The 23,837-nt window shown below is 42.4% G+C and overlaps 1 protein-coding gene across 13 annotated transcripts in view; it reads right to left on the bottom strand.

Moving 5' to 3' along the window:
- LOC149167293 (protein ZINC INDUCED FACILITATOR 1-like) overlaps positions 1-23,837 on the bottom strand; it is a 639,590-nt gene that overhangs the window by 219,254 nt on the left and 396,499 nt on the right. The window lies entirely within an intron of this gene.

Raw genomic sequence — 23,837 nt, forward strand, 5'->3', positions numbered from 1 at the left:
CAATATATATATATATATATATATATATATAGATATAGATATAGATATATATATACTGAAATATAGTGCTTGATCCATATAGATATGAATCATGATGATATCTATTTAGTATTTAGTACACACTATTTACTATTTAGTAATTTACTAATTAGTTTATTAATTTACTACATCAATGATGTTCATAGTTCAATGTTCATTGTTCATGTTATAATTTTTGTTATTAACTTCAAACAAGTTTGATCATGTTCAAACTTCACATAAAGTAGTTTATGAACTATAAATTTATATGTGTTCAAACTTCATTGTTGACCAAAGTGTTAATAGAGCTTTTCCCTCCCTTTAGACCTCGAAGGTGTAGTGAGCAATGAGCACATGATGGGGAGCTGGGATTTTTATTTCAACACACGATCTATACGTGGTCACTCGTGTATAATTAAGTTAAGCTCCGTAGGCTATAACACAACTTACAAGAAATTTAAGTGCTCCAAACTCTCAACAAAGCATGCAAACACTCATCTCCTACATCTCCAGGTCCAAGTCAATGTGAAGTTGTAAGCATTGCGCTCGAATCTAATGGAATTCCTCACACTACACAACAAATTGGATTCAAGCAACGAGCAAACTCAACTTCGGTGGCGAACAATGACAAAAAAAACCCAAAAATAAACCATGTTGCAGGTTTTAAATTTCACTTTTCATGGGACACGTGTCCTAAGAGCCAAAAACGTTAGGGCACGTTTTCGACACATCCAAAACATGTGTCTCGATTGGAGGACACGAAAAAAAATGTTTTCGACACATTTTAGGGCGGTTTTCCTGTCTGACACGTGAAATACGGGACACGAGACCCTGAGGGACGTGTCCTGTGACTTAGATACTAACATTTAGTCAAGGAAGATAATACAAATTCACATCAAAACAAAAATAAATGTATCTCATGAGATGATAATTACCAGAAATCTGGATACTATAAGGATAATTATAATGAACTAAGAAGGTGATGCTATTGATTAAGTTTCCTTGGCCCTTGAGAATCTTGCAGTTCCCATGTGGTTCCGTAGTTCTTCCCTCTGATATCTCTTCATACCAATATCAAGAATTGAGCTCTTTGCAATAATATCATGTCCCTTCTCAAATACATTTGTAACAGGGTGTTGCTACAGAATTTTGCACAATTCTGGCTAAGGAAGAAGAACCTAGCAATTTCGACTTAGGGACTTAGGAGGCAATTCGACTTTATTTGGCTGCTAGTGGAATGTGGGGGCCACTTGTTAGAGTCGGTCAAGTAGCCCTCCACCAGAGATCAAAGCTCTTTGCATTTCATGATTAGGTGTCCCATCAGTGTGATCATGTTGCATTCCGTTAGGCATGCCATAATCCCGGTGGAGGGAGTTTGTGTTTTTATCCCCCTCCTGTTTGGCACTGCTGGTTCAGGTTTGTTCAAGTAAATAAAATCTTCAAAGGGTCATTCATCTTGTTTTAAATTTCAAGGTCTTAGGTCTAGGGTTGAGTCAATTTTTGTCTTGAGAGGTCATAAAGGACCAGCAGGCCAGAGGGATGTCCTTCATAAAACATCATTTCAATAATTCTCACTATTGTATAGCTAAATTTTCACCTTGTTTTCAAAACTCTGTTTTTGAAAAACAAAGGTCATTATCTCGTTTTTGTAAAAATTGTCAAAATTTCAAATTCTCCAAATGTTGAAGCGTAGCCTTGGTCTCCTTTGCCAAAGCATCTTAGAAGCTATCCCTGCAAGGATTTTCCAAAGAAATCATCATTTCAACCAATTTTTCAAAGAAAGGAAACCAGAAGTCAGAGCCAATTAATTCAAAAAAGTGTCAACACTCAAACATTATAAAGTGGGTTTTGGGCAAATAAAAATCTAAAGGAAGCCTATAAAAACACATCACTCTTCATTAGCAACTCATTTGCCTCTCACAAGCTAAGTGAATCCTTGCAAAGGCGATTTCAAGAGTCATTGAGCAAATTGGGCAGTTTCAGAGGCGCGCTACGCATCAGGGAGGGCGCGCTACGCGTCAGTGGCGCGCTACGCATCAGGCTGCCTTTCTCAGAACAAAATTGTTCATGCGCTACGCGTCAGAGGGGTGCTACGCGTTGGGCGAGGCGCGCTACGCGTTGGGTTTTTCGCCCAACAAACTGCCAGCAAGCTACCAAATCCTTTTTTCTCTCAAGCAAATTTCAGGTAGGCCTCTCCTCCATGGCTACATTTGGTTTTGCAAGATGAATGAGAAATTAATATGTTTAAATGCCATGAAAATGAAAAGTCAAAACCCTACATTGCTGTGGAAGATTTAAAGACTTAATGGTGCTAGGGTTTCAAATTTGTTTTTTTTTTTTTGCTGTCCAAGGTTGCCCATTTGTGATCCCTCTTTTCCCTCATTTTCATCAACATTCTCCTTCAAATTTTCCAATAAAATTTCATAATTTTCCTCTCTAAAATCCAAGGTTGCACGAAACGGGGAAACGGGTACGAGTTTCCGAAACGGGAAGCGATACGAAACGCGACCTCCCCAAATTTTGGAAACGGGGAAATGCAAATAAATATATATATATATATATATTAGGACATTCAAGACATATGTGCAATCATAAAGCATATATGATACATTCTAATTTATTACATTATGATAAAACTATCAATTGTCAATGCATAAACTATAAGTATCTAAATTTGCATCACATTTACTCATGAATAATCACATAATGAAAATAGAAATATCCAAAATCAGCCACGAGAAATTTCTAATTTCTTGTCTCGTGCTTGATTGGGAGTCTCCTCCTACATAGTCGAACAACCTTAATGCTCTTGATTAAATACAAGTTTCATACCCTAGTACCCTACATTCTTTTGATTATTGGGAGTCTCCCCTGCATAGAGGGCTTGGTTCTCTTGATTAAATACAAGTTTCATACCCTAGTACATGATAAAATCCAATGGAAACATTGCAATCCCCCCAATCCTGAAATCCTGAAAAACAGATAAGTCTGCTGGATTTTGAGTGAGATCTAAAATTCTACTTTCTCCATATGAAATCCAATGAGGGCGAAACCACTCTCAAACATCCTGAGTCATTTCATGGTAATGTTAAAAATTTAAGTAAAATGATGAAAATGAAAAATAAAGGAGAAAGTGATATTCTCCTTTATTTTTCATTTTCATCCTTTTACTTTAAGAATTTAACATTACCATGAACTGCATATCAACACTAGGGCAAAAGTTCACTTTTATAACTTTAGACAGGCATCTGGAAGCAACTAGAAGTCACTAGGCTAACATAAGAATAGATAAGAAAACAAATAAAATAAAATAAAAAATAAAAATAAAAACAAGTAAATGCTGAAACGTGGGTCGTACGGCCCTGAAACGCGTTTCAGGCCATACTGGCCACGTTTCAGTTTCGTGAAACATGGCAGTACGGCCTGAAACGCGTTTCAGGGCCGTACCAAACGCATTTCAGCGTTTCGTACCCGTTTCCGTACGGAAACGCCCTCCTGCCCCACGTTTCCTGCAACATAGCTAAAATCCCTAAAACCTACTAAATTTCCAAACCCTACTTCACCTTAAAATCCCACAATTTTGTGATTTCCCATGTTGCCTTCCCTAAATTCCTTATTTATGTTTATTGTCCCTAATTCCCTCATGTTCCCCTATCCCTAACAATTCCCTTGTATTTATGTCCCCTTGGTGACAGCATTTGAAAAAGTCAAACAGCAGTTAATTGGGTGCAAAGTCAGCAATACATTTCAGTCATCTTGCCTTCAAAACCATGTCAGAAATCGAATCAGATTATCAGCAGAGTTATGACAGTGATTCAACACCAGAGGTAGAAGTGCCAAGGAGGCATCACAAGGGTGGTAAGGGTGGTCGGCATGTCAGGGAGGAGCCCACTTCTCTGGCTCATTTGCAAGCTTGTCCACTTGCAATGACATGTTTTCAGTATCAATCATGCTTTGGATATTGTGAGCGGATCTCACAAATTCAACATCACAGAGAACTAGTCCGCTTGTTTGTCCTACATTTGCACAATGGTCATGTGAACCTTGCAGGAGTGGATTTCACCCTATCACCTGAAATTGTTGCTCAAGCTATCGGGATACCAAATGTTGGGGAGGAGTGGAACAAGCGCAAGCAGCTAGACAGATTTCATTATCAACCATACATCAAACCCGGATGTATGAGACACCTAACTGCTGTTTTTCCCTTCAGATTCCTAAGGGATGAGTATGCACCCTTGATGAGGCTCATTATGCGCTATTTCACTTGTGAGGGCAGATTTTCACGTTTATATTCGTACCATATCCGTTTGTTGATGCATTTCACCCGGGTACGAATGATGAACATTCCATTTTTCATGTGCCGAAATATAGAGAGGATGGTGCCTGTAGTGCAAAGGAAGAACCCCGCACAGCAACACAAAAGTATATATCATTATGCACTGATCGAGATCATAGTGATGCATCAGTTGGCACAGCAGGGTATTGCTTGGGAGGATTTCATTTCTCGCGATTTCTTCATGGTGCCACAGCCACCTCCTGAGATTGTCCATGCGGAGGGAGAGCCTTCACATCAGTTTCACATTCCAGAGCCTGAGCATGTCAGCACTCCAGCATGTGTTACATATCAGAGAGGCCACAGGGCCTTATTTGCATCTGCACGGCGAGTATTATCTCCACACCAGGTGGAAGGGGTCTCGCCTTCTTCATCAGCACAGCGAGTGTTATCTCCACATCAGGTGGAAGGGGCCTCGCTTTCGACAGCAGCACAGGTACAGGAGAGAGGCAAGCAGCCCATGATTGATGAGGGGCCATCAGGTGATCCAGACATAGATATTATTGACCTTGATATCAGCTCTCCTAGCTTAGAGCTAAAGGAGATCATTTAGCAACAAAAGGCTGAAAATCACTTGTTGCAGCAGAAGTTGGAAATGGAAAATTGGACAATCACATACTTAGAGCAGCGCAACAAACAGTTAGAGGATGAACACACTCTTGATGAGTTGCGGAGGATCCGAGAAGACCGAAACTTGGCCCGCAAGAGACCCGGTGATTTGACACCTATTGAGCAAGGGTCTATGCTCATCCGGGTGAACACTCATTTAGAGAAATTGTTAGCCAAGGCAAACAGAGACAAAGATATGCTCCGCCATATGAAGAATCATTACTGGGCTCGCATGCATGTTTGCAAAGCGAAACTGAAGATCCTTAAAGGGCGATTGAGCAAGGCACTAAAACGGAGAAAAAGGGCCGATCCACTCCAAATTTTGGCCGAAGCCTCCTTGAAGTAGCATGGTACTTGATGATACACCCCCAGCTCAAATCTCAAAAAATTTGGAGAAGTTTTGGTCAATTTTGAAATTTTTGTATTAAAAACAGGTTTTTGCCCTCAACGCGTAGCACGCCGCGCGCTACCCTGAAGATGGGGAGGTCCAATTCAAGAAAGGTTTGCATTTTTGGATTTGTCATGATGAAATACACCTGCTCAGCCACTGCCAAGACATTTCATTGAGGTTTGGGCCCTCAAAAGGTCAAAAAAAAAGCCAAAAATGACCTTCTGCCACTTTTTGGACACACAGGAAGCAGTCTTGGGATATTGCATTTTTGGAGGGGCAAATGGCCACCAAATTGAGAAATTCGACTTGGGCTGAAGAGTAGACATCCAGACCTTTCCAACAAGCCCACTTGTGCCTCATTTGGATGCCGGGAAGTGCCCCAAAAGTGGGCTCAAAGGCGCGCTACGCGTTGAGAAATGGCGCGCTACGCATCAGGACATTTTCTCAATTTTTCACCTTCAGCTCAGGGAAACGCAGCATTTGACCAGTTTTGACTTTTGGTGGGATTTTTCACCCTCCTTGAGGTAATTGATGTAATTTTATGTTGACATGACACTTTTTTACCTATTCTAGAAGATTCATTCATAAAATAGCAAAAAATTAATGAATGAATTGGTTTCCTAACTTATAGAGGCAAGTTGTTTTGATTGCCTAGATTGTAGTGCTCAGTTTAGAATTGGTTGAAACAGCTCCTAGGGTGATGAGCTCGACCCCTAGAGGCAAGGAAATGTATTAGCTTGCCTATATTATGTACTTTCTTAGTCATTTTCATGGTTGGACTCTGGAGGGATAAGCTTAGACTGTATTACACTTTGTATCTCTGCAATTTTGGCAAAGGAAAGACCAGGGTTTTGCAGCACTATTTGGGATTCCTGTGGTGATTTGTGTTGATGGTGTGTTTCTCTCATGTACTTGTAAGTTTGTTATGTGTATCATTTTCCTACTCTTCTCTTCTGCAAATTAAGTAAATGAAGTGTTAAGGTAGAATTCATGGTTTCTTGCTCTCCTTAGCTCCTCACCAGTCATATCTATCCATTCATTTCCTTCAAAGGCATCAAGACAATCTCCTACCTTGCCCCAAAAAGACCTCTGCAAAAACTGTGTCTCATCCCCGCACCCAAAATTGTCGTGCTTAGTTTTCCAACAAAACCCTAAAAAATTTGAAATCAAACTTTCCCTATCAGTTTACTAGCCTAAAATCAGTGTTCTTTATTGGTCATCTCAGCCCTTTGAAGACCTTTTGCCGAGATAGACCCAGAGAGAGCCCTCTCTTGTCCTCGTAGGGCTAGCTACGAGGCTAAGTGGTTTGATGTTGCCTTGGATTTTGTCTTCTTCAGCCTGAGGCCAAATTCGAGCGCTAACACCACCCACATGTGAATTCGAACTTGGCCATTTGAATGGCTTGGAGGGAATTCGAATAGCTCGATGGAGGGCCCCACATGAGGCAATGAGGGCCCAAGGAGATAAAAGGAGGAGGGAGCTCTCATTTAGATTCATCTTGATCATTTGCAAACAAACACACCTTTGTACGCTCTGCTGCTTAGCGAATCTACCAGCTGTTTAGCCACGAATCTTCCAAGCGGGAGATTCAACCTCTTCTTCGGGGGAATATCTGTGCCCGCCCTAGGGAGGCTATTCCACAGGGATTTCGGAGAGTTCAACACAATCACACTCTTCAGCCAACAACACAGAGCAGGGAACTGCGTATTTCCTGGGCAGCCAGAAACACGCAGAGGGAGTTAGAACCAACAATGAGGACCATAGCTTGTTGGGAGTTACGAGAGCTCGGAAGGACATTCATTGAGGGCATTTTCACTGGGTTTTGTAGCCAGCTAGACCGGGGCATCAACAGTACGGATTTCTGGGCAGAGGGATTGTCGTGGTGCTTGGGAGAGCAGTCATCTTGGCCAAGAATCATCCAGGGAGCAAGGAGACAGTTAGCACAGGTGAATCTAGCATTCTAGTGGTGTTTTCAGAGGGATTTGCAGGCTGTTTCCTGCAAGTTGAATTTGGCAGCAGCAGCTGGGGAGAGGCTCCAAGGAGGCCGAAAATCCAAAGTCAAAACCAAAGAAATTCCCTTCTGGGTTTTTCTAGGTTTTGTCCAAGGAGTCTGGGACTGAAAGGATATAATTTTCTGGGCAGTTTTTGGGCACATTCTAGCAGGTCGAAGTTCAGCAGGGCAATAGTTTACTAGGACAACGCAGTGCAGAGTGGTGCAGCAACTAGGCAGCCTTCAGCTCAGCTATTTCATCACCTGGGTTTTGTCAAGCTTGTCCTTGAGACAAGCCCAGGTGCACCATTCCATTTTATATTGTACCTAGCTCTCAGATTTTATAATATATGGCTCAGCAGTTCCAGATTTACAGTGTTTTCATGGATGTCTAATGCATGTTTTTAATTTTATGCTGTTGCACTATTTATTTGTTTAAATATCACTCATATTCCTACTTAGGAACATTACAGTGGTATCAAAGCATGATCTTGGCCCAGCTGTGGGTAACCAGTAAGATCATGGGAGATTTGGGCATGTATGCACAGTGGCGGGTTACACCATACACTACCCATGGCTCAAGGGAGATTTAATATGCAGGAATTCTGGGGTGGAATCCACTGGAATGATGAGAGGTTGGCTCAGTTGAGGAAGGTGTCAGACTAGATCCATCCTTGTCCTTACAGCAGAGACACTAGAGGTGCACAAGCCATGGGAGTATAACCATCTACATGTGGGGAAAGTCAACATAATTAGGGTGCCAGATCTCTTCAAAAGGAGCAAGCGGACCAGGGACAGTTAGAGGGTGAGTCAAGGAGATGATTTTGCTGGTGGAGACCTAGTTTTAGACATCAGGGGCTTGAGGAGGAGGCTGAGGGTATGTAGGGTCATGAGGAGCACATCGATATACCCAGTGTAGCACAGGAGTCACCAGTATTAGAGACCTCTTTGATCGCACCAATTGACATCTTGATGGAAAAACTGGAGCATACACCCATAGAGCCATGTGGTGTCTGTCATTCATGAGGTGCCATTTGCTGTTGAGGTATTTGTTGATGGGGTGTCCAGGACCATATGCAGAGTTTCACGTGATGGCAACCCACATCAGATCGGTGGGGTGCCTGGAGACATATCTACCTTTGACGAGGAGCCAATAGGTACAGAGGCATCCAGATTTGTGGCAGGCTTTCTAGATGGTACCTACCTATCGCTGATTGTTGAGGATGTTATGCACGATGAGCTATCTGTGGAGGGGTAGTTATTGATTCACGTTGAGCCCATGGTGGAGGAGGATGAGCAGCCATCATTGGAGTCAGCCATCGATGAGGAGAAGTTAGGTGCATCGACAGCGAGCAGAGCTATCGTGCTTTCAAACAGCAATCCCCTTCAGGCATACATCGATGGGGCTTGCAACATTATTGGGTCGCCTCCTCGTGTTGGTGAGAGAGAGTCCGCATTACCTAGGCAGATTACATGGTTTGGCCATACTAGCAAGATGGGGTGACACGAGTTGCACAGGGTGCAGCATTTGTGGGATGGAGGACTTGTTCCGTGTATGGTTGTTCATGCATTCGATCCCTCTCTCAGGGTTGGATGGCGAGAGATATTGAGTTGGTATCCGATGGAGCTGGCTAGGAGGTTAGATGCATCTATGGCCACAGATCAACAGAGGCTATGGATTACTAGAGGGGCTCGATGTCCCAATTGTTGTTGGGATCCAGGTGAGATTCTTCGTCACATTGTGGAGTTGGTAGGTGATGGTAGTAGTTGCACAATGGGCTCGGTGGTTGGGTACACATGCATTTTCATGTCCCCTTCAGAGTTCCTGACAACACTAGTGACAGGATGGATTAATAGGAGAGCAGACAAAGTTCATGAGTTGCTTTGGCATGTTGTTTTCGCATGGGATCACAGGATGATTAGCATACTATGGCAAGAGTTTGTTGGAGGAGGCGGCATTGATAGGCCACTAGACAGTGCCTTGTATGGAGTTGAGGATTCCTCACATTTGTGTGGGGCACAGAGGACAACGAGGAGTAGAGCAGTAGTGGCATCACTACTAGTGCTTAGAGAGATTCACTTCTTTGGCCCCTCAAGGAGGATTTGGAGGGGAGATCCCGTCGTCGGAGAGCATGTTGATGCGATGGTGGAGGTGATGATACAGGTCGAGTGCGGGCTAATGCATATGGACACAACTTTAGGCCATCACATCCAGGGATGGGTAGGAGCATCTAGCGTGGAGAAATGGTCTGCAGATGGGCATGTAGATGCATGGGGGTGTGTCGAAGTATGTTGGACTGCGCTGCAGTGTGGGAGTGCCTCATATCGCATTGAGTACATGCGGAGAGTGACAAGTGCAGTGACACAGGATGGTATGGTTGTAGCTAGGGGTATCCAATGGTGTATAGAAACAGGTTGCAGTATATAGTGTCATGTCGACGAGTGCGGTGATACTGGGTGGTATGCAGTGGAAGATGATGCAGTGTAGTAGGTGCTTGGAGCGTTATCTCCAAGGAGACTTATCGATAGGGGCAATAGGTGTACCATTGGATGCATCTCACCTAGAATCGATCAGGACATGGTTGAGCATCTGTTGACACCATGTTTACTGGAGAGAGGCCCTCGAGGGGGTTGTCAGCAGATTCGAGGCAAAGATAGGGATGTCCTAGGATTACTCTTGAGCATTCTGGCAGACTCTTGATCATACCCTTTGGGACATACCCACCCATCCTCCTTTGGTGTTGCTTACAGTCACATAGTGTTTGGTTGTTGCCCCTTGACACTCTCCATTCAGCCAATAGGGCATGGGAGGCTCACCCTAGGCAGTTGGATGAGACATCGCGTGTCATATGCTGGGAGGAGACTCTACAATTGAGACACTTGGTAGGTGAATGAGTTGACAGATATAGGCTTAGGGATAACATGGTTGATTGTCGAGGTAGCATATGTTCCACCCTTAGGCTCACACATGGGGGGGTGACTGAGAGGGAGTTGTATGGTGCTTTTCCATCTCGACAACTCGAGACATTTGGTGAGCATGAGGTGCGAGGGATGGTAGCCCTTGATGGAAGGATGATGCCTAGGCTTCCAACAAGACCCAAGCACATCATCTGGAGTTGGGATAGTAGATCTTGCTGTGTGATTTGGAAGGCACGGAGCAGTTGGTTATTCACAGCACAGGTTCTTAATGCTCGGTTCCTACATATTGGATACCTACAGGAGTCAAAGACGGGGCACAAAGGAGTCCCAACAACTAGCAACATATCACAGTGACAAGCAGAGAGGATTGGGGGTTGTGGACCTCTAGTATGGTTATGGGATCCAGGGATCTAGTGGATTGGTGGGATACTCCACTCCTCAATGAGCATGGGCTGGATAATAGGCGAATTGATTCATTCATTGGAGGACACATGGGAAATCAACTAAGCCCTCACCATAGGGCGAGGTAGATTGTTGCTCAAGATTGGGGCCAGCCATGGAGGGATAGGCGTTGACACTATTGGGTTGCTTTGGCAAGTTGGGCCCAACCTCGATCATCGCATAGATTGTGGACGAGACCTATGCGAGAGGAGGCTCTGGTACGAGCATGCCAAACAACTAGTGATGAACAGGGTGTCACGAGGTCAGCAGGACAATTTCTTGCTGCGTTGGGCATGGGACCTTAGCGTCATAGTACTTAGCAGTTCAGATACCCATAGGGGTGAGCTGGTTTCTATAGCGGAGGGTCATCCAGATTCTCCATCGGGTTTCAATGATTTGCTAAGGGCGTGGGAGATTTCATCAACATGTCAGGATGGCCAACAAGAGGATTTCAGGAGGAGCTCATGCAAGAAAGGCTTCATTCACATAGGGATTAAGTTGTATCTTCAAGGGCCCACAATCATAGTGCATGGGGTGGACTATTCGGTAGAGCAACTTCATGAGGATTTGGGCAGAGTTTTACATCGTCAGGATGCTCTACTTATTGGTGATAGACACAGGGGTTCTAATGCCCATATCTAGCAGGATAGTGAGTGGAGCAAGGGGGGCTTCACATTGATCAGGTTGGCTTGGGATCCTGGTATCGAGGGACTCCTTCACTATAGGATAGTACAATGATCAGGGACGATCCAATGGCACATTTGGGACCCTGGTGAAGTTTGCAGTGATAGTGGGGGTCCACAGTTAGAGAGGGTGTTGGTTCAGGCATTCCTTGAGAACAAGTGATGTTTGGTGCATTGGAAGAACTTGCCAGATGAGGATGCCACCTGGGAGGATGAGCATATTTTGGAGCACCCAGCTTTGAGGTTGCTTGAGGGCAAGCAACATTTGGGAGGGGAGGACTGTCATGTCCCTTCTCAAATACATTTGTAACAGGGTGTTGCTACATAGTTTTGCACAATTTTGGCTAAGGAAGATGAACCCAACAATTTTGACTTAGGGACTTAGGAGGCAATTCGACTTTATTTGGTTGCTAGCGGAATGTGGGGGCCACCCACATGTGAATTCAAACTTGGCCATCTGAATGGCTTGGATGGAATTCAAATAGCTTGATGGAGGGGCCCCCATGAGGCAATGAGGGCCCAAGGAGATAAAAGGAGGAGGGAGCTCTCATTTGGATTCATCCTGATCATTTGCAAACAAATACACCTTTGTACGCTCTGCTGCTTAGCGAGTCTACTAGCTATTTAGCCACGAATCTTCCAAGCAGGAGATTCAACCTCTTCTTTGGGGGACCATCTGTACCCGCCTTAGGGAGGCTATTCCACAGGGATTTTAAAGAGTTCAGCAAGTCACACTCTTCAGCCAACAACACAGAGCAGGGGACTGCATATTTCCTGGGCAGCCAGAAACACACAGGGGGAGTTAGAGCCAACAGTGAGGACCATAGCTTGCTAGGAGTTACGGGAGTTGGGAAGGCCATTCATTGAGGGCATTTTCGCTGGGTTTTGCAGCCAGCTAGACCGGAGCATCAATAGTATTGATTTCTGGGCAAAGGGATTGCGCAGAGGCCTCTAGCAGCAAATTCATGGTGCTTGGGAGAACAGTCACCTTCGCCAAGAATCATCCAAGGAGTAAGGAGGCAGTTAGCACAGGTGAATCCAGCGTTCTATTGGTGTTTTCAGAGGAGTTTGCACGTTGTTTCATGCAAGTCGCATTTGGCAGCAGCAGCTGGGGAGAGGCTCCAAGGAGGCCAAAAATCCAAATTGAAAAATAGAGAAATTCCCTTCTGAGTTTTTTTGGGTTTTGTCCAAGGAGTCCGGGTCTGAAAGGATATAATTATCTGGGCAGTTTTTGGGCACATTCCAGCAGTTCGAAGTTCAACAAGGCAATAGTTTACTGGGATAGCGCAATGCAGAGTGGTGCAACAACTGGGCAGCCTTCAACTTAGCTATTTCATCACCTGGGTTTTTTCAAGCTTGTCCTTGAGACAAGCCCATGTTCACCATTCCATTTTATATTGTACCTAGCTCTCAGATTTTATAATATATGGCTCAACAATTACAAATTTATAGTGTTTTCATAGATATCTAATGCATGTTTTTAATTTTATGCTTCTGCACTATTTATTTGTTTAAATCACTCATATTCCTACTTAGGAACATTACAAATAAGGATAAAGTTTGGGGTAGCGGTCTGGGTAATATCTACTTCATGTTTTGGGATTTTGACAAGGTGGTATTTCAAGCTTTCCAATCCACATAGCTCACAACCCATCTTTTTTCTATTACGACCCTCACATGGTTCACCATACTCCCACGTTTGGTCCAATGACTGCCATTTTTTAGAGCACTTATTAGTTTTTAAAATTTAAATTTACCACAAAAAACAAATAGGGAAATTCAAAATCCAAATCCACAAAAAAAACTCAAAGAATGTTGCAACTAAAATATCATAATTATTAAAAGGGGCAAGAGACGACATATCTAATTGACATTGCAAACCCTATACTAAATCTTTAAAAACAAAGAAAATGAAGGCATAATATTTTTAACATACTTGGGAATATGGATATAGTAGATCGGAGTATATTCTCACTTCACAAATGCTTAATTGATAGCAATGAAAACTATAGATTTCTCCTTGTTTGCTTAATGGAGAATGGTCACAAGAGCCTCATAGCTCAAACTTTCTTAGTTATATTTGCAAAATGAGGTTTTAAAACCCAAAACTGATCCAAATTTAAACAGGAACGCAACAAATTACGGAGATAACCATAAACACATAGATGCAGCGGAAATAATACTTCATTTCATTAATGTAAAAACTGAATGCTTACAAACAAAAATGGAAATAAACCAGCTAGGGCAATGGTAGCTTATCTCTGAGAAGAGATGTGGCGGCTACCTGCCTCTGAACTGTGTTACAATGAGGCTCAGAGGCCTATTTATTGTTGAGAAACAATGGAAAACCCTTAACATTCCAAAACCTAACCCTAGAAGATGAAACGCCAAATTGTGGGCCCCGTTTGGGTAAATTGGTACATCAATTTTCCAGGGTCGTAACTTTGGCATACGATCTCCGTTTGACACGTACAATAGCTCATTAGAAAGATCTATCTGAGCACTACAACTTTGGGAAGAGCAACATTGGTCCATGAAGTCATGTTGCTCCCAGATTTCCAAAAAAATGTCATTTAGGGCCTCAAAACGGCTCCGGAAGTTCAAGACCCGAAAAACTGCTAAAAATAGTAAACTGTGCTACAATTTAGGAAACTGAAAAACTGAAAGAAACAGTTGTGGGGGTCCCAATGGGATAGGTGGGTGGCCACCAACATCCACCTGGATCATTCCTCCCCCCTTAGGAAGCAATGGTCCCCATTGCGTTGAGTTCCTCCATCTGCTGAACTTGGTCCCTGGTGAGCTGTTCTGCAATTTCAGATGTGTCCAGTAATGGTGGGAAGCATGGTCGAGGGCCGTACACATTGAACACTTGGTGCAGGCAAAGGAATGGAGGAATGTTGTGCTCCAAAGCATTATTTCCCATAGCCTTAGTAATGGTGTAACGACCATGTCGGCGTGGTCGGAGCTTCTGATGGGCTCTTGTAAGGCGTTCTTTCTGCAGATGCAACCAGAATTTGTTGCCCACCTGAAGCTTGTGTGGGACCCCTGTGGGTGAGGAGAAGTTGTTCCTGTGTTCTGTCATGACCATATTCCTTTGCTGCTGCTGCTGCTAGAGGAACCCTTCGTAGGGGTCATGGATGTGGTGACGATCTTCCCCTTACTTTGGGAGCGAATCAGACAGATGAATTTCCTAGTCTGGGAGATGAGCTTGTTGTCTTTCTTAGCAGTGATCAAAGAGGTGGCAGTAGGTGGGGCTACCTCCGATATCCTGTATAATGAATCACCCAACGAAATAATGACAGCGCGAGGCCTTGACTCATACACAGCATGTCGCTTCCACAAGTATGGCTAGCCTAATAGTACATCACAAACATCCAGAGGTGTAACATCACACAATACCTCATCTGTGAAGGGCTTGATGCTGTAGGGAAGGCGACATTGCTGCCAAACTTTGAGATCTCGTCCTTCATGAAGCCACCCAATACTGTACAGCTGTGAGTGTGGTGTAGTCGGTAGGCCCAACCGCTTCACGACCTTTGCTGAAATGTGGTACTTTTGGCTGCCACTGTCGACAATGAATTGCAACGGCGAACCCTTCACCCACATCTGTGAGTGGAAAATACGTTCCCCCTCCTCTATATCTTCAGGCTCATTTTTTTGGATCTTGGCGATGGCAACAATGGCACTGGGATCTGCATCAATGATATGCTTCCCTTTGCCATTCCCTTGTCGGGTTCTGGCTCAGGGTTGGAACATGCATCTGATTCAGAAGCCTTCAACTCGGCCACTAGCGACTGCTTGGTCCGACACTCACTGGTGTTATGAGTGGGACTCTTGTGGAACTCACACCACTTTCCTGTGTCCTTCTTCGACTTCGTGGTGTTTTTCTTTTTTTGCGGCTTCGACGGGCTGTCTTGGGTCGCCCTGCCTTGGCTTTGTCCTTTGGTCTTCGAATTTGCAGATCCAAAGTCTCGCTTCTTCTGTTTGAACTTTTGCTCGATTTTGACAGCGTATCGGTACGCCATGTCGAGCGAGGAGATGTTTAGGAACTCCATCTCTTCCTGGATGCGGTATGCAGATCAGAATATTTGATACCCAACTGTGTGCGAAGGGTATGAAAAATGTTTGTGAACTTTGGCACATCTTGGTCCCTTCCCTGCCATAGCGTGGTCCACTTTATGTATTTGTCCTCGTAGCTTTTGACTGGGTAGTACTACTCCTTGATGGCATCCCAAAATGAATCCCAAGTGGGTGCGGTTGAAAATAGTGAGCTTGTGCTTTCATTCTTCTGCTCGCAGTAAGTTTCCCACTAGTCCTTGACATGGGGGGCTGCTTTGAGAAGAGCGAAAACAATCTTTTCCTGACTTGAAAATTCATGAACAGAAAAATACCCATCTAGCAGATTTAACCATTTATCTACGGCATCTACGTCTATTTGACCCTCGAAGATGGGGATTTCAAAATTAACTTGTACCTTAAATGGTGTGGCGTTTCAGAGTAGCTGTTGGAAGCCGATGCGTCGCCTCTGGGTAGCCGCTGAAGAATCTGCGCAAAGATGTCCATCATCGCGTTCCTTTGTCGCTCGAGGGCTTCTTTGAGCAAGATTTTGATAGGATCTTTTGCCCCCTCGCCTTTCTTCTCATCCGCCATGCGAGGCCGTCGGGATTTTCGAGCCTGGCCTTGTAAAAGTTTGACCAGTTCAAGCCCTAACTCCTTATATCCCAACGTTGTTGGGGACATGCAAAGAAAAACAGAGAAAAAGCAAACCGCTCTGATACCACTGATCCAGATTTAAACAGGAACGCAACAAATTACAGAGATAACCATAAACACATAGATGCAGCGGATATAATACTTCATTTCATTAATGTAAAATACTGAAATATGCTTACAAACATAAATGGAAATAAACCAGCTAGGGCGAGGGTAGCTTATCTATGAAAAGAGATGTGGCGGCTACCTGCCTCTGAACTGTGTTACAATGAGGCTCGAAGGCCTAGTTATTGTTGAGAAACAATGGAAAACCCTTAACATTCCAAAACCTAACTCTAGAAGATGAAACGTCAAATTGTGGGTCCCATTTGGGTAAATTGGTACATCAATTTCCCGAGGTCGTAACTTTGGCATACAATCTCCGTTTGACGCGTACAATAGCTCATTAAAAAGATTTTTCCGAGCACTACCATGACCCATGTTGCTCCCAGATTTTCCAAAAAACTTCGTTTAGGGCCTCAAAACGGCTCTGGAAGTTCAGGACCTGAAAAACTGCTAAAAACAGTAAACTGTGCTACAATTTAGGAAGCTGAAAAACTGAAAGAAACAGTTGTGGGGGTCCAAATGGGATAGGTGGGTGGCCACCAACATCCACCTGGATCAAAAACAGTGACTTAAACCAGAAAAATATTGAGCAGGACAATTAATTTATTGTCTTGCAACAATTACCTATATTATAGTGATAAATTGAAATTATCTTGATAATTTTAGGAGAGTGAAATTATAGTGATAATTTAAAAAGCACAAACTATTGTCATCTATACTGCTGACATTATCACCAAAGTTGGTTTTCTACGATATTATCTTGATAATTCTGATATCATTTGAGTAAGTGCAACACTGATATGATATCCTCCGAATCGCAAGCTTTGATGACATTATTACACTCAGTATCCTTCTGATTCAGTAATACAATTCGGTAAACTCCACAACATTGTCCAAGAAAAACCCAATAAAAGACATCCAGGAATCTGTTTGTGCGGTCTTATCTATGATATTTGGTTCACTATAGGTAAACTATGATCCTGCTAACCACTTCACATTTTCTTAATTGCCAGTGTATTGGCTGCCATTGATCAATTTGTTTAAGATTCCAAAGAAGGTATGTTTATTGTAAGAGGTATTTCTTTAATTATTCGAAAGAACAAGAACAAGAAGACTTGTAGAAAAAATAGCAAACTAGCTATTATTTGTATATTTAATTTCAAAATGATAAGGTTTTTAATATTGCACTTATGTTTATCCATTACGCAATAAACTTCTCTTTTAAAAGTTCAGAAATTTTTGAATAATGTTGCAAGGAATATTCATTTTCTGTTTTTGTGTATTGGCTTGAACCCATCTGGAAGATAATATACTGCTAAAAGCACTGAATTCAACGGATCAGTAAATTCTTTCAAGGTGACAACGAGTTCATTCTATGGTGAAGTCTATATTTATTCCCTTTTGCTTCAACACATATTCTCTCATGCTCTGATGGTCAGTCTCTGTTGGCAACTTGAAACATCGGCTACTTAAATCTTTTCACACAGTATTTTCCATAAACGTTTAAACGAGTTGAACTCAATCTTTATCATGTCATTCACATGAAGAGATTTTTAAAGTAAATATTACGGGCGTAAAAAAGTAGGGTTATGATTTGGTTGGGAGTCTGCATGAACAGCACCAGTACCGTCCTCTGAGAACAATTGGCATGAGCCTTGTCAGGTATCGAAATAGTAAGCAATATCTTGTTTGGATGCTGGAATGTGAAATATTTGAGGGCATTGAATAAAGACATAAAAGTTTGGAAGTGGACATTTAAAAACACGCCTTGTTTGAAAGAAACGGCATTTGATCTGTTCGATTGATTTTATCCCGTACAGCCTTACCATCGCAAGAAATCATACGCTCTAGCTAACAAGTGAAAAAGAAAAGGAATACGTCAGGATGTCCTCAATAACCCTAAATAGAAGAAAAGTTACCAGAAATACATGACAACATCAACATCACTTACATTACGAGACACTGTAAATAGGTTAATCTTCAATAACTATTTCAAAGATTTATCAACTGGAAGACAGGAATGAAGACGTGTCATCATGCCATGGGAAAGCAAACGACTTGGCAGTTAATTACAATACAAGCAAACAAAGTCACCTTACAATGGATGCATGGAAATGCATAGCTTATGGTTCTCATGGACAAAGATTATGAAAGTATAATGTTCCAAACTAGGAAAAATAGTGCTAGGCAAAGCAAACAATACAATAACACCATGAAATTAAATCAGAGCATCAGACCACAAAATTGGCAACCAAATTGGACTATCTACTCATTTTATTAAATGGGAAGAGGTGTACAACAAGGCGCTGGAATGTGTACACCTGGGCTTGCTCTAGGAAAGCTAGCAAAAGCCCAAAATGAACAATGGAACACCCTCCTCAAATCTGCTAGTAATCTGGCCCAAGAACTGCGCTATTATTGCCCTGAAAAGTGTTGTTGCCTGAAATGATCTGCTGTTAGAGCTTTCCCTGTTGCTTAGAAAATTCTAGGAAATTAATCTCATCCTCTATACAAGAAACCCAAAATAACCCACAAAGGAATTGGCCAAATGTTGACCTCGGAATTTTGGCCCAAATTCCCCCTAGCTCCTCTAGCTGCTAGCTAAGTTGGGACCCCTGTTTGACCCCTCAAATCTGCCCAGAAAATTCTATAAAATTAGGAGCGTACTCCTTGCCAAAACCAGAAAACCCCAGAAACGGTTTCCCTTGGTTCCAACCTTCAAAAATTGACCCTTCATAGTTTGACCCTCCTCCAAATACGAATTTTGTTGCTGTGACTAATCCTGTAAATCTATGCACTCTCAGCTCCATCTATCCTCCTCAAATGGCCCTCCAAATGAAATACACAATGAAATGAAATGATATTTTAAGGTCCACGAAACTAAAAATAGTCTATGAGACCATTAGTTCCTTGTTTTTCGTTTTTTGCAAATCAATCCTTTTCCAATTCAAATTGATGATGAGCTGGCCCAACCTTCCAACAATCCCCTCGCTAAAAAGACAATGCCAAGACACTGATGCTAACATGTTCTCATAACTTTCTGTGATGTATTTGACTGCATCACATTCCAAAATGAAATGTTTTTCCGATTCCACAGCCCCAGACATGCAAAATGTACACACCCATTCTTCCCAAGCTTCTTTAGGCCTTTTCCACTATCCTGTTTCACACCGAAGTTGATGTGAGTTGGTCCTTAATTGAGCAATAAGAACCTTTTCCCTCCACAAAATGCTAGCTCCAATGAACTCTTTTTGTTGTAGATCACACGTAGGGTTGAATTCCTCAATGTAATATTTCTTCTTTCTACCCAACTCTTTTCCCCATACCCTTTTACGAGACTTCTCCATAACAAAATCCTTTAGCTCCTTGCTATTTGTGGGACAAACATTGAAGTAGATATTCCATTTTTGCATCCATGTGTAGTTTTGTTTCATCCATGTTTTCTTTCTTTTCCTCATGCCTTCAGTGAAGATAACATTAAGCCATCTACCTACTGTCATTTGCTCAATTCTTTTTAGATATCATATGAGCCGCACCATAGCAATTGCTTCAATGGGAGTTGCTCATATTTCACTCAACATTATCTCATAAGGTACTAAACTTTTTATTTTGAACTTGCTCATGATCAAGCGTTTTTGGATTTTCTCAATTTGTTTTCATTATGAGAAGGGAGTGTTGCTAGCCCACAATTCACACCCATATAGCATCACTGGACAAACTAGGAGTCCAAAAAGCACTTTAATTGTTTTCCAATCACATAACTCTGCCTCTCTACATTTGTTTTCAAGAGCATATAATGTTTTCCACCCTCCTAAAATTCTCTTCTTTCTGCAGTCCTCTCAATTGAGTTGGTTGTTGAAATCAATCCCAAAGTACTTGTACTCATTTACTTCTTCAAGAATGTTGTCTTCAAAGAAGAAAGTATGCTGGCACTGCTTCCTTTATTAGAGAAAATCATTAATTTGGTCTTGCTAGTATTGACTTGCATCCCCACTGCTCTACAAAAATGCTCAAGGACATATAAGTGCATTTGCAATCCATGGGCCGATTTACAAATCATACAATGTCATCAGCATATAAAAGAAGCTTTATCACAAACTCCCCCAACCGAACACCATCTCCACCTTGCAGATTTAGCCACTTTTCCAATTTATCAATATATAGACCTTTTCAACAATGTGTCTCAACGTGATACCATGATCCACTATAGAATGTTTCAGCGTAAAACCTGCTTGTCCTCTTGCCCTCTTTTCTTTTACTTCTGCCCACTTACTAATTTTGTCTTCTACCATGTTGCCGAAAAGCTTTGCAAACAAAGGATTGATCATAATTGTTCTATAGTTGAATGGATTATTAACGTCTCCACTTTTAAAAAGGGGTATTGCTAGGCTAGTTGTCCAGTCTCTTGGGGATCTTTGTTGAATGATGTTGTTGAATATTTCCATGATGTGCGGTGCAAGAGCATTCATTTCCCATTTTAGATACTCTGCTTGAAGTTCAACCAACTCCTTTGCCTTTCCTGTTTTTAGCTTCTTAATTCCATTCTCCACCTCCTGTAACGTGAAGAGATTTGAATTTGTGTTGATCCTGGGGGGGCTCCGCCTCAAATTATTTCTCATAGAGTTGCCTTGGATATTCAAACCATTGATTGGCTGTAATATTATTTTCAATTTGCTTCTTCCTTGGTTGCAGTTCCTGCCAAAAAAGCTTTGGATTATTCTTGCTTAAATATATTAACTCTTCTCTCCTTGTTTGCATGAACTCATCTTTTTTCCTTTTTAGTATTTGCTTATATAACTTTACATTCATCTTCTCCTTTCCTGCCTTTTTCAAGGTTCTCCTTGCCATTTTGCATTCCTCATCAAACCAAGCATTTACAGGAAAACAATTTGATTCCAATTTCCTATTTTTTGCTCTTTTGCACTTCTCAAGTGCACTTTGAATTATATTTGTTAACTCATGACTATTGAAGCTTTTGAAACCAATTTTCTCCTTCCAAATTAATCTCTCTAACATTGTCTTGAAGATAGTACAATTTTCTTGTGTTAGAAGAATTTTGCCCCTTGATAGTGATTGTTGAGAGCATTGGGTTTTCCTCCTATGTTTCCTTTCTTCTAACCATGACAACCCTATATAAATTGGGTTATGGTCTAATTTTAAGTCCTAAATACGCTCTCCAATACTAACTTCGTCTATCTTTTCTATCAAGCTTTGTGAACACATCACATAGTCAACGACACTTACCCCATTGTATGTGTTGCAAGTGAAGTTCCCAGACCTTTTCCATCTATCTATACCATTGAAATAATTAAGTTGAAAGCCCCACATAGTGTAATCAACTCCTCTCCAAAATGATTGCTAACTTTGTCATCTTCTGAACACCTCACCCATTGGGGATTCTCCTCTTCAGTGGGCCAGATAAGATTGTTATTCTCTTTGCAACAAAGAATGCTAGCTTGATTATTTTTTGTTCTAGCATTGAAATATCCCACTAAAAGAACTTCTCCCTGCTGAGAGTACACAACAATATCTTGTTTTAAAGCTGCATATGGATCCTTGCAATCAAGCCCCTTATTTTTGTAAGTTTTGAAACTTGAGGGGAAAAATGATCTCCCAGCTCCCCAGTTCCAAATCCCCGAGATAATGTTGCCCCAACAAATTGTTGATTTGGGGTAGCATTGGATGTGCTCTAGCCATGAAAATTGGTGAAGAGGCTAAAGCACATGAGATCTCCAAGACTCGGAAATGGTTTGGACAGATTGTACCCAGTTTGAGAGATATTAAAATACTTAATATTTTTAATGGAGTTCCTAAGTCTAAACTTATGAAAAATAAAATATTAATGGGTATTAAGATAAAACTGGGTTAGAAGGTTCCCAAAGTCATGAATCAAGCCAAATATAATCTTAACCGTTGATTAGAGATTTAATCTTGGCCGTTGAAGGACCAACGAGAAAATTATAAGAAGAGGCTTGAGGGTCAGTTGGAGAACACACCGAGTGATCAGTCATTCATTTTGTTAGAGCGAGATTGCTAAGGAAAAGTGAATCAGTGATCAGCAGCGAGGGGCAGTGAGTATTGGATAGAGAGGCAGAGACAGTATTGAGAGACCAATGCAGAAGCAAGGAGAGCGAAAGCAACAACTAGTTCAGGCCACACAGAGCCCAACTGAGACAGCGTAGAGGCCAGATGGACTGCGTCATCCACCTAGAGGCTGCTGAAGTGACGTAGAGGGTCCCAGAGGCTGCGCAGTGCCTCAGAGGTTTGACGCAAAGGGTCCTGGGGCTGACGCATGTCAGTAGGAGGCTGACGCAGAGGCCAGAAGGGCCAACATTGAGCTTCAAAGTTGTCGGAGAAGGTTTCGTGGGACAAGTTTTCTGAATACCTGTTTTCAAATAGAGACGTATTGCTGCCGTATATTTTTCTCTGTCGGGTGAGCCGGTTAGGCACCCAGTTGTACTCAAGGAAATACTACATAATAATAGACCCTCAGAATAGCTACACCGGTTTTCCTGCATTGGGTTTTTCCGGGAACATTTTTCCAAAAATAACGGTGTCACTTGTGTGCTTGTTTTATTTTGGTTGATGATCTGCAGATGTTGTGACTGTATTGTGTTTATTTTGGTATTTAAATGTTTTAAATAACTAGTTCAAAATTTACAGGTAGAGAAATAAACCAGCAGAATACAGATTAATTTTCTAACAGATAGACTTAGAAAATTCAACATGGTATTAGAGTGTGGTTGCAGATCACAGGAGAGCTGAAGGCATCAGTTGAGCAAGGTATTTGCAGCAGAATTAGTTGTCCCGAGTGACAGTAGTTGTTCCTTGCAAAAGTGACAAAGGAAGGGTTGATGCAGAGGCACTGCGTTATCAGTCTAGGCCAGAGAGACATCAATGCAGAGGCTGAGGAGGGCAGAGAGAGGCTCATGCAGAGGCCAAGAGGGATGATGCAGTTAGCTGAGGGAGCTGTTTTGCCGGTGCTGGGATTGCGCAGAGCCAAGAGGTTCAATCCTTCAGTTGTTGGGGCGAAGCTGTGGACAGTTTGCGGGAGCGAAGCTGGTGGGGAACTATGGTCAGAACAATACCTAACAGGGAAAAACCAAGGTAGAGGGAGTTGTTGCCGAGGTGAATTTCTAGCCAAGGAATCCAGATCAGTGTTGTAGTTGCACAGACGATTGGAGAGGGGCGACTTGACGGTTGGCAGAAGGATTTCCAGGAGGGAAATCGGGACTCAGAGGGAGTTTAGAAGAGAATTTCCAGACGGGAAGTAGAGAGACTCAACAGGAATCGAACCGAGAACTTCCAGGTGGGAAGTAGACAGACTCGGAGGAGTCAACAAAAGAGCAGCGAGATGGCCGTGAATGGGCTGAGAGATCAGGATAGGCTGGATAGAGCGTCCAACTTTGTGGTCTGGAAGGCCAAGATCATTTCCATTCTAGACAGACATCGTATCAAGGGCTTCGCATTGAGAGTGATGGTTATCCTAGTTGACCCGGCAGCTAATGAAAGGTACGAGGAGGCAATGGCTAAGGCAAAGTGTATCATCCTTGATGGTGTCAAGGATCATGTGGTCCCACATATTGTCGAGAAGAAAATGACAAAGGAGATGTGGGACACTTTGAAGACATTGTA

Source organism: Pinus tabuliformis, chromosome 5_1, assembly GCF_031772625.1.
Source record: "Pinus tabuliformis cultivar Carrire ecotype Pingquan chromosome 5_1, CPIR1, whole genome shotgun sequence".
NCBI classification, from domain to species: domain Eukaryota; kingdom Viridiplantae; phylum Streptophyta; class Pinopsida; order Pinales; family Pinaceae; genus Pinus; species Pinus tabuliformis.